Genomic DNA, 13,144 nt, shown 5'->3' with positions numbered 1-13,144 from the left:
AAACTCATGAAAACTAATTTTTGTTTTAGTATAAATTACTGCAATCTTTAAACTTGCTTGGAATGCCTGCCCATGCCTTGAAGTCACCCATATTTGGCTCCCCCTGACCAGATAACAACCCTCTTGGAAACCTCAGTGGTACCTCATAAATTCTGATGTTCAGATCTGAACTTTTTACCTACCTTGAAATGTTAAGCCATGTAGTTTATTAACCTACTACCTGCCTTTGTATTAGGCTTTTCCAAATCCTGGTATCTGGAAGTTCTCAAGACACCCCCCTTTGCAAACTTTTGTGCTATAAAAATGTGTTCTGAGGGCTGGGGATGTGGCTCATGCAGTAGCTCGCTCACCTGGCGTGCCTGAGGCACAGGTATGATGCTCAGCACCACATACAAAAAACAAAATGTTGTGCCTGCCCAAAATGAAAAATAAATATTAAAATATTCTGTCTCTCTCTCCCTCTCTTTAAAAAAAGAGTTGTTGTTTGATTTAAAACAAATGTGTTCTGAAAGAGCTGGAGTATCTTTAGCCTGGGATTTGAGGAGAGACAGACATGGCCAGCTCCTGGGGTACATAAATAAAATTTTGATTTAGGTTGATTCAAAATTGGAGTCTCTGTTCTTTTCCTTGTGTTGTGGTTTAACAGTGCCAGGTCTCTAACAAGGCCATCTTTGGCTTTGGCCAAGGGAGCATATTTTTTACACATGATGACACATCTTTAAGCCAATACATTAAAAAACTGAATCATTGAATAAATCATTCAATAAATTCTTTCTTAGAAAAACAACAATAACAATGACAAAACTGGAGCAGTATCCTGGGATAGTGGTACAAACCATGCCATGAGGGTCAAAAATTCTAGCCCAACCTCTGAAATGTAGCCTCACTCTCTCTCAAAATACAACTTAAAAGGGCAGGGCATGTAGTTCAGTGTTACAGCAACCCTGGGTTTAATGGCCAGTTTAAAAACAATAACATCCTGAAGAGGAATAGAGGGGGAAAAGACATAAGAAAATAGAAGAGTGTAAAAGGGCAGACATCAATCGAACTACATCAACAGTGACATTATATGGCAATTGACTGAACAATCCTATCCTAAGGTAGAGATCAGCAGACAGAATGAAAACAAGGTCCAATTCTCTGCTATGTGCAGGGGTCCCTGCTGGGATACAAATGGATAAAGAGTTTGAAAATAAGAGGATGTGAGTCCTACACCATGAAAACAGACACCATGAGTCAGCTCTCTTGTACTACCTTTCCAAATGCAGGCAAAATGTTTCAAAACCACAATTAATTGAGAGTGAGCAGCTGTGAGACATGGACACATGAAGTTAAGGTGTTCCTGAAGGCTCCATCCTCTTTCACAATGTCAATCCAATAAGGACACAGCTGTGAGTTTACAGGGAAAAAAATGGTTTGCTGGCAAGGGAGCAGCACAATGAACTCTCCAGAGACCACGATTCTGCAAATCAGAAGAAACACTTGGCTTTTTGGGGGGAAGAGAGATAGGGGTGCCAGGAATTGAACCAGGTTCACTCAATTGCTGAGGGCCATTGCCAAGTAGGAATGACGCATCGAAATTTCCTTGCCAGCGTACCCCATGTTAAATGGACTTGCCTTGGACATTGCATGTGTCTTTGAGAAAGGTGACCCTGCTCAAGGACCAGGGTGGATCCAGGATTAGGGTGTATCCTGCAGGTTTTGGGAAGTATCCGGGTTTAAGACAATTTGGGTTTAGGGCGTTCCCAGTTTAAGACAAGTTTAGGGCGTTCCCGGTTTAAGATAATCCGGGTTTAGGGAAGTTGGAGGTTGAAGATTATTGCTGCTGGGAATAGGGCGTTCCTGCTGCCTGAGTTCCCGCTGAGTTCTCGGGGAATTGAGAAGGTATTTTTGGGACGTGAATTGTGCAGGCAGAATGAGATTTTCCCCAGAATGTGTTTGCAGAGGCCGGTGTGAGTTCGGGAATAAAGAATTGCTGTTTGAATCTACAAGTGTGTGGTGGCTCGTGATTCTTGTGCCAAGCCCAGACATTGGCATCTGGTGGCCCGTACGGGGAACGTCTAAAACTTGGAGGTAAGTGAAATTGCTCGCCCGTGAGGGAAGGCGAGAGAATGGGTGACCATTTCAAAAAACAATGGGTTCTATTCTTTTTTTAAAAAGAGAGAGTGAGAGAGGAGAGAGAGAGAGAGAGAGAGAGAGAGAGAGAGAGAGAGAGAGAATTTTTAATATTTATTTCTTAGTTCTCGGCGGACACAACATCTTTGTTGGTATGTGGTGCTGAGTATCGAACCCGGGCCGCACGCATGCCAGATGAGCGCGCTACCGCTTGAGCCACATTCCCAGCCCTACCTCAACCTCCTTAAGTAACTTTTTTTAATTGCTCTTTGTTTCTGTGGTGGAGTTATGCCTCAGGCCGTGGCACACTCACCTGGCATGTGTGCGGCCCGGGTTCGATCTTCAGCACCACATACAAACAAAGATGTTGTGTCAGCCGAAAAATAAATATTGAAATTCTCTCCCCTCTCTCTAAAAAGAAAGAAAGAAAAAAAGAAATCCTGCAAGAGGAGTTTGGGAAGGGCACCCCCTTCCAGGCTCCTTCGGGATCACACAGCTGCCCTGCTCGCAGCATCCATGTTAACCTTGGACTGTGTCACTTGAGCAGGGAGTAGAGAAGGGACCTCAGATTCCTCAGGCTTCAGAGGTGCTGGGAGTTTGCACAGAGCATGTGGATAACCTCGGGAAAACAGGGGAGATAAAATAACACAGCCAGACTCAGTGAGACCCATTCTGTGGGAGGCCAAACAGGCATGTGACTCTATCTGTCTCCCTTTCTGATTGGTGTGGCATCATCATTATTCACTCTGTCATCTGGTTGCCTAAGTAACCCAGATGATAGCCCCAATCTTTGGGGTCTTGTGACTGTGTCATCTTCTATAGGCGAGCCCTCCTACATCCCTGTGGGTCCAGCTATGCTCACCTGTCCCTTTGTGATATGACTTTTTTTTTAAAGAGAGAGGAGAGGCGGGGGGGAGAGGGGGAGAGAGAGAGAGAGAGAGAGAGAGAGAGAGAGAGAGAGAATTTATTTATTTATTTATTTTAGTTCTCAGGGGACACAACATCTTTGTTTGTATGTGGGGCTGAGGATCGAACCCGGGCCGCATGCATGCCAGGCGAGCGCGCTACCGCTTGAGCCACATCCCCAGCCCCTGTGATATGACTTTTGTGTGTCCCCTTCTCTTGCTCTGCCCTTGGGTGTGGCCTTCCTAAATGTCAGTCAACCTGAAAAAATTAACAATTAGTATTTTTAAAACCATTCTTAGGAAACACCATAAAGAGTAGCAGAAATATCTGAGGGGTTCACAATTCGGAATTCAATTTGAATTTGTCAATCATTTTATTACAGATACACTAGAGTTTCTTTTATACTCTGGATACTAGGAAATAATTAAATATGTAATGTGAAATGTTTTCTCCTGCTCAACAACTTGCTGTGTTTTTTTTTAAATATTTTCACATGTATAATCTTTTTAACAGCCACAACAATGTTTATACCAGATCAATATACTAGACTAAGGACCAACCTAGGTGTCCCTCCAAAGATCAATGGATAAGGATAATGTGGTATATATAATTAATGGAATATCAGTCAGGTTGAAACTAGACTAAAATTATGGCATTTGCTAGTAAACGGTTGGAGTTGGAGAATATCATGCTAAGTGAAATAAGACAATCCCACAACACCAAAGAGCAATGTTTTCTCTAATATGCAGATGCTAATTCAGGAGTGATGGGGCACTAGTGCAGAATAGTTTTACCTTAGATTAGGTTGAGGGAAGTGATGGGAGGAAGGGGAGAGGGATATGGGGACAGGAAAGATAGTAGTAGAATGAAACAGACATCATTACTATATTATATATTTGATTACGTGACTAATATGATTCTGCAACATGTACACACAGAAAAAAGAGAAACGATATCCCATCCACGCATGATATATCATACTTCATATATGCACTCTAATGTCATGTACAACTAATTAAACAAATAAAAAATTATAATTTTTTTCACAAAAACTTGTATGTATAATTATAATAACTATAATAATGTATTAATTATATTTTGATGTACACATACATTTTGGGATGGTTAAATAGAGAAACTGTTCTCATGTTCTTTTAAAAATTGGAGGAGATATTCTTTATGTCAAATTTTCTGTTCTTACTGGTGAGGTGGTACATGCCCATAATTCCAGTGGCTCAGGAGGCTGGACCAGAAAGACTATGAGTTCAAAGCCAGGCTCTGCAAGTTAGCAAGGCCCTGAGCAACACCATGAGACCCTGTCTCTGAATAAAATATAAAGAATAGCAGGAGATATGGCTTAGTGCTTAAATGTCCATGGGTTTAATCTTCATTAAGAAAGAGAGAAGAAAGAAAGAAAGAAAGAAAGAAAGAAAGAAAGAAAGAAAGAAAGAAAGAAAGAAAGAAAGAAGAAACAATGAACAAGTATTCATAATTTGTTTTCTTTATTTGGTTTAATGCAATTTCTAAGGTATGTTATTCTCTTTCAAGAGCATCAAAATTTCCTCTCATTTTTGCCCTGAGAGTTCTAGTATATTCAGTATTTTCATTTCTGAATGTTCCACGAGTGTATTTTTCACTGTTTAAATTTGTTCTCTTTTGATACACATGATACTAGAGTGTATTTTGACCCTTTATGCATAAATTGGCTATAACTTATTCTAAGTAGGATCCCTGTCTTGTGGGTGAACATGACGTGGAGTTACCTTGGTTGTGTATTCATAAAGAAACATAGGAAACTTATGACCCATTAAGTCTGCTTTGTTCACTCTTCCCCTTCTGCCTTCCCTTCTTTCTCTTTAGTCTAAAGCAATAGACTTCTATTTTTTCTGTCGCCACCTTCCCTGGTTGTGTGTAACCATCCACGTATATGTAGAAACATTCAGCCTTTGGTTTTTGAGGGTTGGCTTCTTTCACTTTGCATGATAGACTCCACTTTCATCCATTTACCAGTCAAGGGCATATTTCATTCTTATTTGGAGTAATATTCTAATGTGTGTGTGTGTGTGTGTGTGTGTGTGTTTTCTCCATTATTCTGTTCAAGGGCATCTAGGCTTGCCGCAGTCTGGCTGGGCACAAGATCACAAGGCACTCACAGCTTTGTAGATTCAAATAGCAATTCTTTATTCCCGAACTCAAACGAGCCCTGTAGAAATATGTTCTGGGGAAATCCAAGTTCTGCCACCCAATTCACGTCCCAAATACTTTCTGAATTCCATGAGAACTCAATGGGAACTCAGGCATCAGAATACGCCCTATTCCCAGCAGGAATAATCTTAAACTTGGAACTGCCCTAAATCCTAAACCCTAAATTTGTCTTAAACCGGGAACGCCCTGAACCCAAGGAGGGAGATACTTCCTAAAACCTGCAGGATACACCCTAAACCTGGATCCACCCTGGTCTTTCAGCAGGGTTACCTTTCTCAAACACACATGCAATGTCACAGCGAATTTCCAAGGCAAGTCCATTTAACATGGGGTACACTGGCAAGGAAATTTTGATGCGTCATTCCTACTTGGCAATGGCCCTCAGCATCATTCCATACTTTAGGTATTGTCAATTCAGTTGCTATAAACATTGATGTGCCTGTATCACTGAACTATGCTGATTTTAATTTGGGGGGTATAAGCTGAGGAGTGGGATAACTGGGTCAAATGCTAGTTCCATTCCGAGTTTTCTAAGGAATCTCCCTACTGCTTTGCAGAGTCCTTGCACCAATTTTCAGTCTGACCAACAATTTATGAGTTTGGCTTTTCCTTCCCATTCTTATTTATATTTACTTGTGTTCCTGATAATTGTCATCCTGACTGGAGTGAGATAGAATCTCAGTGTAGTTTTCACTTGTATTTCTCTAATTCCTAAAGATGGCAACCTTTTATTCACATATTTGTTGATCATAGATGACTGTGTGTTTAATGTGTGACTGATGCTGGGGCTCCAGGTTCATCCTATTGCAGATGAACATTTAACTTTCCTAGAAACTTTTTAGAAAACACTTCTTTCCTCATTGATGGTTGCAATCCGATTGCTAAAATGAATTACTCACAAATGTGTTCATCATCCAATCTTCAAATATTTCCATTCGTTTATAGGAATCTGTTCTCATGCTACAGCTTCATGGCTTGATCACTGTAGTTTTTCAGTGAACATTGATGTCACTGTGTTAATGTTGAACCAGGATGAAATGAAAAGATCACCAACTCCAATTTTAAATCAAACTAAAGCAAGATTGTATTGTGTAGACAAAAGCAGTCCACAAGCGGCTGTCTCTCCCAAAGCTAGGATACAGATCAGCACCCCAGCTCTTCAGGTGAAAGGTTTTATAGCTCCAAATGTTACAATGGTGGAGAAGTGCCTTGGGAATTTACAGCTAATAGAATTCTGGCAAGCATAATACAAAGGCAGATAGCAGGTTAATAATCTACATGGCTTAATGTTTCATGGTAGGGAGTAAATTGAGATTCCAACATCAGAATTTATGAGGTGCTCCTGGGGTTTTAGGGAGGGTTGTTACCTTGTCAAAAACAGACAGGTATGGGTGAGTTCAAAGCCCAGGCAGGAATTTCAAACAAGTTTAAACAGGTTGTCAGGCCAAATAGAAATCTTAGTATTTTTTAGCAAAACAGAAATGAACTTTTCTTAACTTTTTCATGAGATGACTCCCAATCCTAAAAAGAATGGAATTTCATTTGGTTCATCATTAAACCACAGAATTTTCTCATGCATTTTAAGAGTGGTTCACAGTTTTGGTTTTTATCACAAATGTATGTGGAATTTGGGAGCTTCTCAATGTCTACCCAAGTGAGGAGACTACATAGAACTTTTAGATCAATTTGTGGTGTACAGTTTTCTTTTTTCAAATTTAAAAATCTATTCATAAATCTTTATTTTGCTTTCACAAAACAATTATTAAAGTCATGAAGATTTAACAACATGTGAGACTTATTGAGTATTATTAAAATAATCTATCAGTGAATCAATGGCATTTTAAAAGAACAAATCTAGATGCCATTAACAGACAAATAAATAAAGAAAATGGATACACACACACAATGGAATATTCTCAGTTAATGAAAAATAAAATGATAGTCTTTGCTAGTAAATAGATAGAAATGGAGAATATCATGCTGCACAAAATAAGCCAGTCCCAAAAATCAAAGGCCAAATGTTTTCTCTGATGTGCAGATGCTAATTCAGAGGAAGGCACAGAGGGTGGGCTGGGGAAGAATAGAGGTGCTGTGTATTAGACAGAGGGGAGTGGGAGGAGGGGAGGGTGATCAGGGATAGGACTGAGAGTATCATAAATCAGACACTATTACCCTCTGTAAATATATGATAACAGGATTGGTGTAACTCTACACCATGTGCAACCAGAAGAATGAGAAGTTATACTACATCTATATATGATGTGTCAAAATGCAAGTTCAAAGCAAGGCTCAGCAACTTGTAGAGATCCCAAGCAACTCAAGAGACATTGTCTCTAAATAAAATATTAAAAAATGCTCAGTGGCTAAGTGATCACACATTCATACCCTGGGTAACAAGATATGTTTTCTCTTCTTAGAAAACAAGAGGAGGAACACCTGAAGACAACTGTGAATTTATATCAAAATGATCACACTGATCCTTTTATTGAGCCTGCACTGAACAAGGAGGCCTTCCTATGCTTGGGCCCAACTGATAATGATAGTCCCCTTCAGTCTTTTTGGGGTACATCTAACACTGAAACACCTGATTCTGGTTGGCTGAATCACTCTGTAGTTATCGCCTCATGCTCACTGCCTGGGATACATGTATCCATATTTAATCATATTATGTTAATTCACTGCTGAGGGTAATTCAAGTTGAAGACACAGAAAAGGGAAATCTGCTGCCACATCTCATCTGGACTTCTCTAAAATGATAGTGTCCCCAATTATCATCTAGGACATGTATCATTACATAAACATATGTGTTTTATAATATACATGAACACATACAAAGTTTTATATATATACAATATAGGATAAAGTTTTGTGGTGCAAAATGTAAAAAGCTTTTAAAAATTGAAATGTTTTTAAATATCTTGAAACTCAAAACACACACACACACAGAAAAAAAAAGACTAAAGCATACTTAATTAGTGGACATTTTGCATGTCACCTTACCCCAGGCTGAGGTCACACATGCTGGGAAAGCACTCTACCATTCAGTCCCTTGTACTGATTTTGACATAGAACCTTGCTCACTTCTCCAGTCTGACCTTTGAATCATGATCCTCCTGCCTCAGCCTCTTGAGCAGCTAGAATTAGAGTGTGTGCCCCAGTGTCATGAAAATTTTGTGTGCCTTATCAGAAGTGTCATTTTCATTGAGAAAATGTTTGAAATGAGAAAATCTAAAAGAATTTCAATTTAAATGCATCAGGAAGTTTTTAAGTCTTTTACTAACAAGTTCATAGCTTTTACAATTCATTCAATTGATGATTTCCTATCCCAAAACATCCCTTATAGGGCTGGGGATGTGGCTCAAGTGGTAGCATGCTCACCTGGTGTGCGTGTGGCCCGGGTTCGATCCTCAGCACCACATACAAACAAAGATGTTGTGTCCACTAAGAACTAAAAAATAAATGTTAAAAAATTCAAAAAATAAATCCATTATATACAATAAGATTTAAGAAAAAATCCTGAGTAGTGATGCTCTTACCATTTCGCTAGAAGCATATTGCTTCACCCTAACTCTCCCTAGACTTGAGCACTGATAATTCAGTGAGAAATAAACATTCATCAAGCTCAGGACTGAATGTGAGTCCACGTGAAGTGAGGCCTCCAAGAAGTGAAAAGGAAGGGGTGCCCTCAGTTCATGTCTGTCTACAATCTGATGTGGATTCAGTCCTTTGTCAACCAAAGTAAAAATAATAATGCTTACCTTGAAACAGGTAGCAAGGCTGAGAGAGGATGCAGCTCAGTGGTAATGAACCCAATGCCCAGTACTGCAACAAATAAACAGATGCATAAAAAAGGCACTTGTTGTGGCTCACATCTATAATGCTAGAGACTCAGGAGCCTGAGTCAGGAAGATTTTTCATTTGAGGTCAGCCCCAGAAATTTAGTGAAACCCTGTATCAAAAAAGAAAAAGCACGAGGTGCAGTGGAATGCATCTGTAATTCCACTGGCCCAGGAGGCTTAGAAAGGAGGATTATGGGTTCAAATACAATCTCAGGAATTTAGCAATGGTCTAAGCAACTCACCAAGACACTGTCTCTAAAGAAAATATAATGGTGCATCTGGGGATGTGGCCTAGTGGTTAACAACCCCTTGTCTGGGCTGCAGATGTGTCTCAAACAGCAGAACGCTCACCTGGCATGTGCAGCGTGCTGGGTTCGATCCTCAGCACCACATAAAAAAATTAAAAAATAAAATGTTGTGTCCACTGAAAACTAAAATTAAATATTAAAAATTCTCTGTATATATATATATATATATATATATATATATATATATATATATTTCTTTTGTAAGAAAGATCCCATTGTACTAAAAGAGAGTGATAGAGAGAAAATAGAAAGACAAATAAGAAAGTAGATTGTATTCACACAATTCCAACAAGTTCCTCATGGGCCCCACACTCATTACCAAGTACTTAGGGTCTGTGTGATATTGGTACTTCTGTGAAAATTTGAAAAAAAAAATTTTTCTTATGATCTAGAGACATAAAAAAAAAGGACTTGAAAATTTCTACCAGGCTTGGTAGAATGGGTTTGGAAACAGTAGTCACAACTTACATACCTAAGTTAAACTGTCATTACTTTAACTTAACCACTTCAACTGAGTTTCCTGCAAATGTGACTGCCATTGGGGTAAAGGTTCAGAGACCACATTGCTCCAGTTGAAGATTAGTGTGAGGTCATCTTGGACAACAGAGTCCAACACTGTCTCTAGAAAAAAAAAATGAAGGTAATTTTGGTGAGGGTGTAGCTCAGTGGTAAAGCAGACGTGGGTTCAATCCCCTGAGGAGACCAGTGACAGCGATTGGGAGACAAGTGTCTGAGATTGGGGTCTCTGATGACTTCATGGCAGTTCCATGTTCAGTGACTGGGAAGGTTTCTATGCAAAAGTATAGGATGTCTGGTTGCTATGGCAATGCTCTCCATGAGGGTAACTCTGTTGTGAGAGTCTTCTCAGCTTTGAACTTATTCTCAGGCACACAGCTCCTGGGAATAAAGGAACTTCCTGGCTAAGACAACCACAATGTTTCACCAGTTCTACTGCTCCTGGATCTGCCCAGAAATTAGTAACCTTAAACAATGGACTTTCTTGAGACCTGCATAGTGCTCATAACATTGTGCATTGCAACTGTGGAATGTAATGGAAGAAATAGCTGCATACTGTTGCTAAATGTGTAAATTTCATGAATACAAACAATAATGCTTGCATACTCTTCAATCTGATTAATGAGATATATATAAAAAAGATTGCTTGTGTAATACTTTAGACCTGCTGCTCCATTAGAGAGGAGTGCTCCACCTGATCCCGGCTGTTCTATCTCCAAGTTCTCCGTGCTGCTACACTGGTCGCAGCAATACCAAGTAACAAAAATAAATAAATAAAGTAAACACCATCAATTTACAATTAAATTACTTCATATGTTTTTTGATACTTTAAAACAAAATGTATGGAAACTAACATTTCCAATAAAATGTGATGTGCCTCTCAGGATATTTAATAGTCTAATATTTTCCAATTTGTTAAATATTGAAAAACCAGAATTATATCTAGGCATCCTGAAATCTTTAAACACAGTCACTGATAATCACAGAGAATCAATGAAATGCCAACTGCAGAAACACAGATATTCTCTATCTCAACTTTTGCCTGGGGTACATTACTGCTAATTTGATGTGGCTCCATGTCTACGTATTCATGCTCAATACCAAATATAATGAAAATTACTAATCCTATCTAATTAACAACTGGTATATATTTTGGCCTCAGATTTGCCTAATATTCTGTTTTCTCTATTTCAATAGCATTCTAATGCAAATTGCCCTTATCACTACCAGCACCAAATAAATTTTCAGACTACTCATCAGCTTTTCACAAGTGACCTGAGCAGAGACTCACAGCATCATGTTTTTGCAAGAGCACATCCAAAATTGCTGACTTCCACCTCCAAGGGTCCTTGATACACTTCTTAAAGACAAGAATATCTGACACCTCTTAGACTGCATGGGACCATGTGGCAATGTGTTCTTCACTTATCAGTTTCACTTGAGCTCCCCAATGACATCATGTATAAATCAGAGACCTCCATATGGAATTCTGCCACCAACTCTCTGAAAACACAGGCACTTTTAGCACCTTCAGAACCTCCTGCACAACAGAAGCTTCCACAAACTCTTTATGATAAGGACATTATGGCCACTTGTGATGACTACCAATTACTGAGGGTTCCTAGAGCAGGATGCTGCCCCTTATGGACCTTGCCTTATTATTTTTTTTAAACCATAGACTTGCTTTTTATTGAATTTTACAGAGATCCTAAATTAGTAAACCATGCCTGAGAATCCAAAGAAAACAGTATAATGGACAAGCCCATCCATCCATAAGACAGTTTATTAAATCTTGGTTCCTAATGTATTTTTCTTGGAGGTACTGGGAATTGAACTTGTGGACACAACCACTAAGCAACCTCCCAGCCTTCTTTTTAATTTATTATTTGAGTTAGTTTTTTAGAGACAGCGTCGCACTGAGTTCTTTACTCTTTGTAATCCAGGTAAGTCACCTTACAAATCACAACACTTTTAATAAGGTTGTGGTTCAGTAGTTGACAACATGCCTAGCATGTGTGAGGCGCTGGGTTTGATTCTTAGGATGACATATAATTAAATAAATAAATGTCCACTGACAAGTAAGAAATAATTTTTTTAAAAAAGTGAATAAATGGGCTAGGGACATGGCCTCAAACTGTAGTGTGCTCACCTGGCATGCGTGGGGCACTGGATTTGATCCTCAGCACAACATAAAAATAAATTAAAGATGTTGTGTCCACCGAAAACTAAAAATTAATAAAAATTCTCTTTAAAAAAAATGAAAAGAAAGCAAAATCCTACTGCCTAAGAATCTTGAGCAACTGGGATTTCAGGTGTATATCACAGAACCAGGGAATTCACAAGAATTTTGAGGATTTCACAGTCTTTCATACAATTTTAACAAGAGTGAAATTTAAGTCTGCTGCAAATCTTTAAAACTTCTAGTACACTGTACCATTAAATAAACCTCTCCATATTCATCTAAGTTTGTTTCACATAAGCATCACACTACAAAAGTTTGTGACAAAGTGCATATATGAAACGAAAATATGTGATTAAAGGTCCAAGAGGTGACTTGTTATCATGTTTGGCCCCCAAATCATGTCTTCAGTATGACACAGAATATTTTAATTGTCATTTAATCATTATATATTCTCACTACTTGCTCTCCTAAAAACCCAAACCCATCATAAGGTGGCCATCCACATGTCAGTCCACATGCCAAGACTATTAACCAAAAGTGGTAGGCACATCCTGTCAGAAGATTCTGTAGCCCTCTTAGGAGTCCGATTCCTGCACTCACGTACTCACCAAGACTGAATTCCTACAAAGAATGCCGGCACCCTAGGACAGTTGCATTCACTCCAGTTCCTCACACTGCCCAGGAGCAAGCCTGCAACTTCTGCTTTGGCAAATTAATTCCTTACAAAGATGTCTAGACTGCATCAAGTACTCCTACACCAGTATGCAATATTTCTACTAATACAAACATGTAAAACTAGGAAATTGCCACGCTGTCTCATTAGGTGGAAAGACAGTTTACAGTAATCCTGAATGGCTTAAGCTGTATTTATTAAAAACAGAAGTGCCACAGCACACTCTTTTGGCTTTCCTTTCCAAATGAACACTGACACTCAGCAAAAGGCCAGCAACAGAGATAGCAGTGACAATCATCCCATCGTTGGCATGTTGGTTACCTTAAAAATTTGAACACAAGTATGTAAGGAACTCTTAGCAATGATCACACAAGATCCATGATTCCTGAATAGGTTGTGG

The 13,144-nt window shown here is 39.1% G+C and overlaps 1 pseudogene across 1 annotated transcript in view; it reads left to right on the top strand.

The window, feature by feature from the left end:
* LOC308639073 (ubiquitin-conjugating enzyme E2 N-like) overlaps nucleotides 1–13,144 on the top strand; it is an 89,431-nt pseudogene that overhangs the window by 33,008 nt on the left and 43,279 nt on the right. The gene's annotated exons all lie outside the window — the stretch shown is intronic.

This window comes from Spermophilus citellus (assembly GCF_964194105.1).
Source record: "Spermophilus citellus genome assembly, chromosome: X".
Taxonomy (NCBI): domain Eukaryota; kingdom Metazoa; phylum Chordata; class Mammalia; order Rodentia; family Sciuridae; genus Spermophilus; species Spermophilus citellus.
This window is presented reverse-complemented; position numbering and strand designations above follow the sequence as displayed.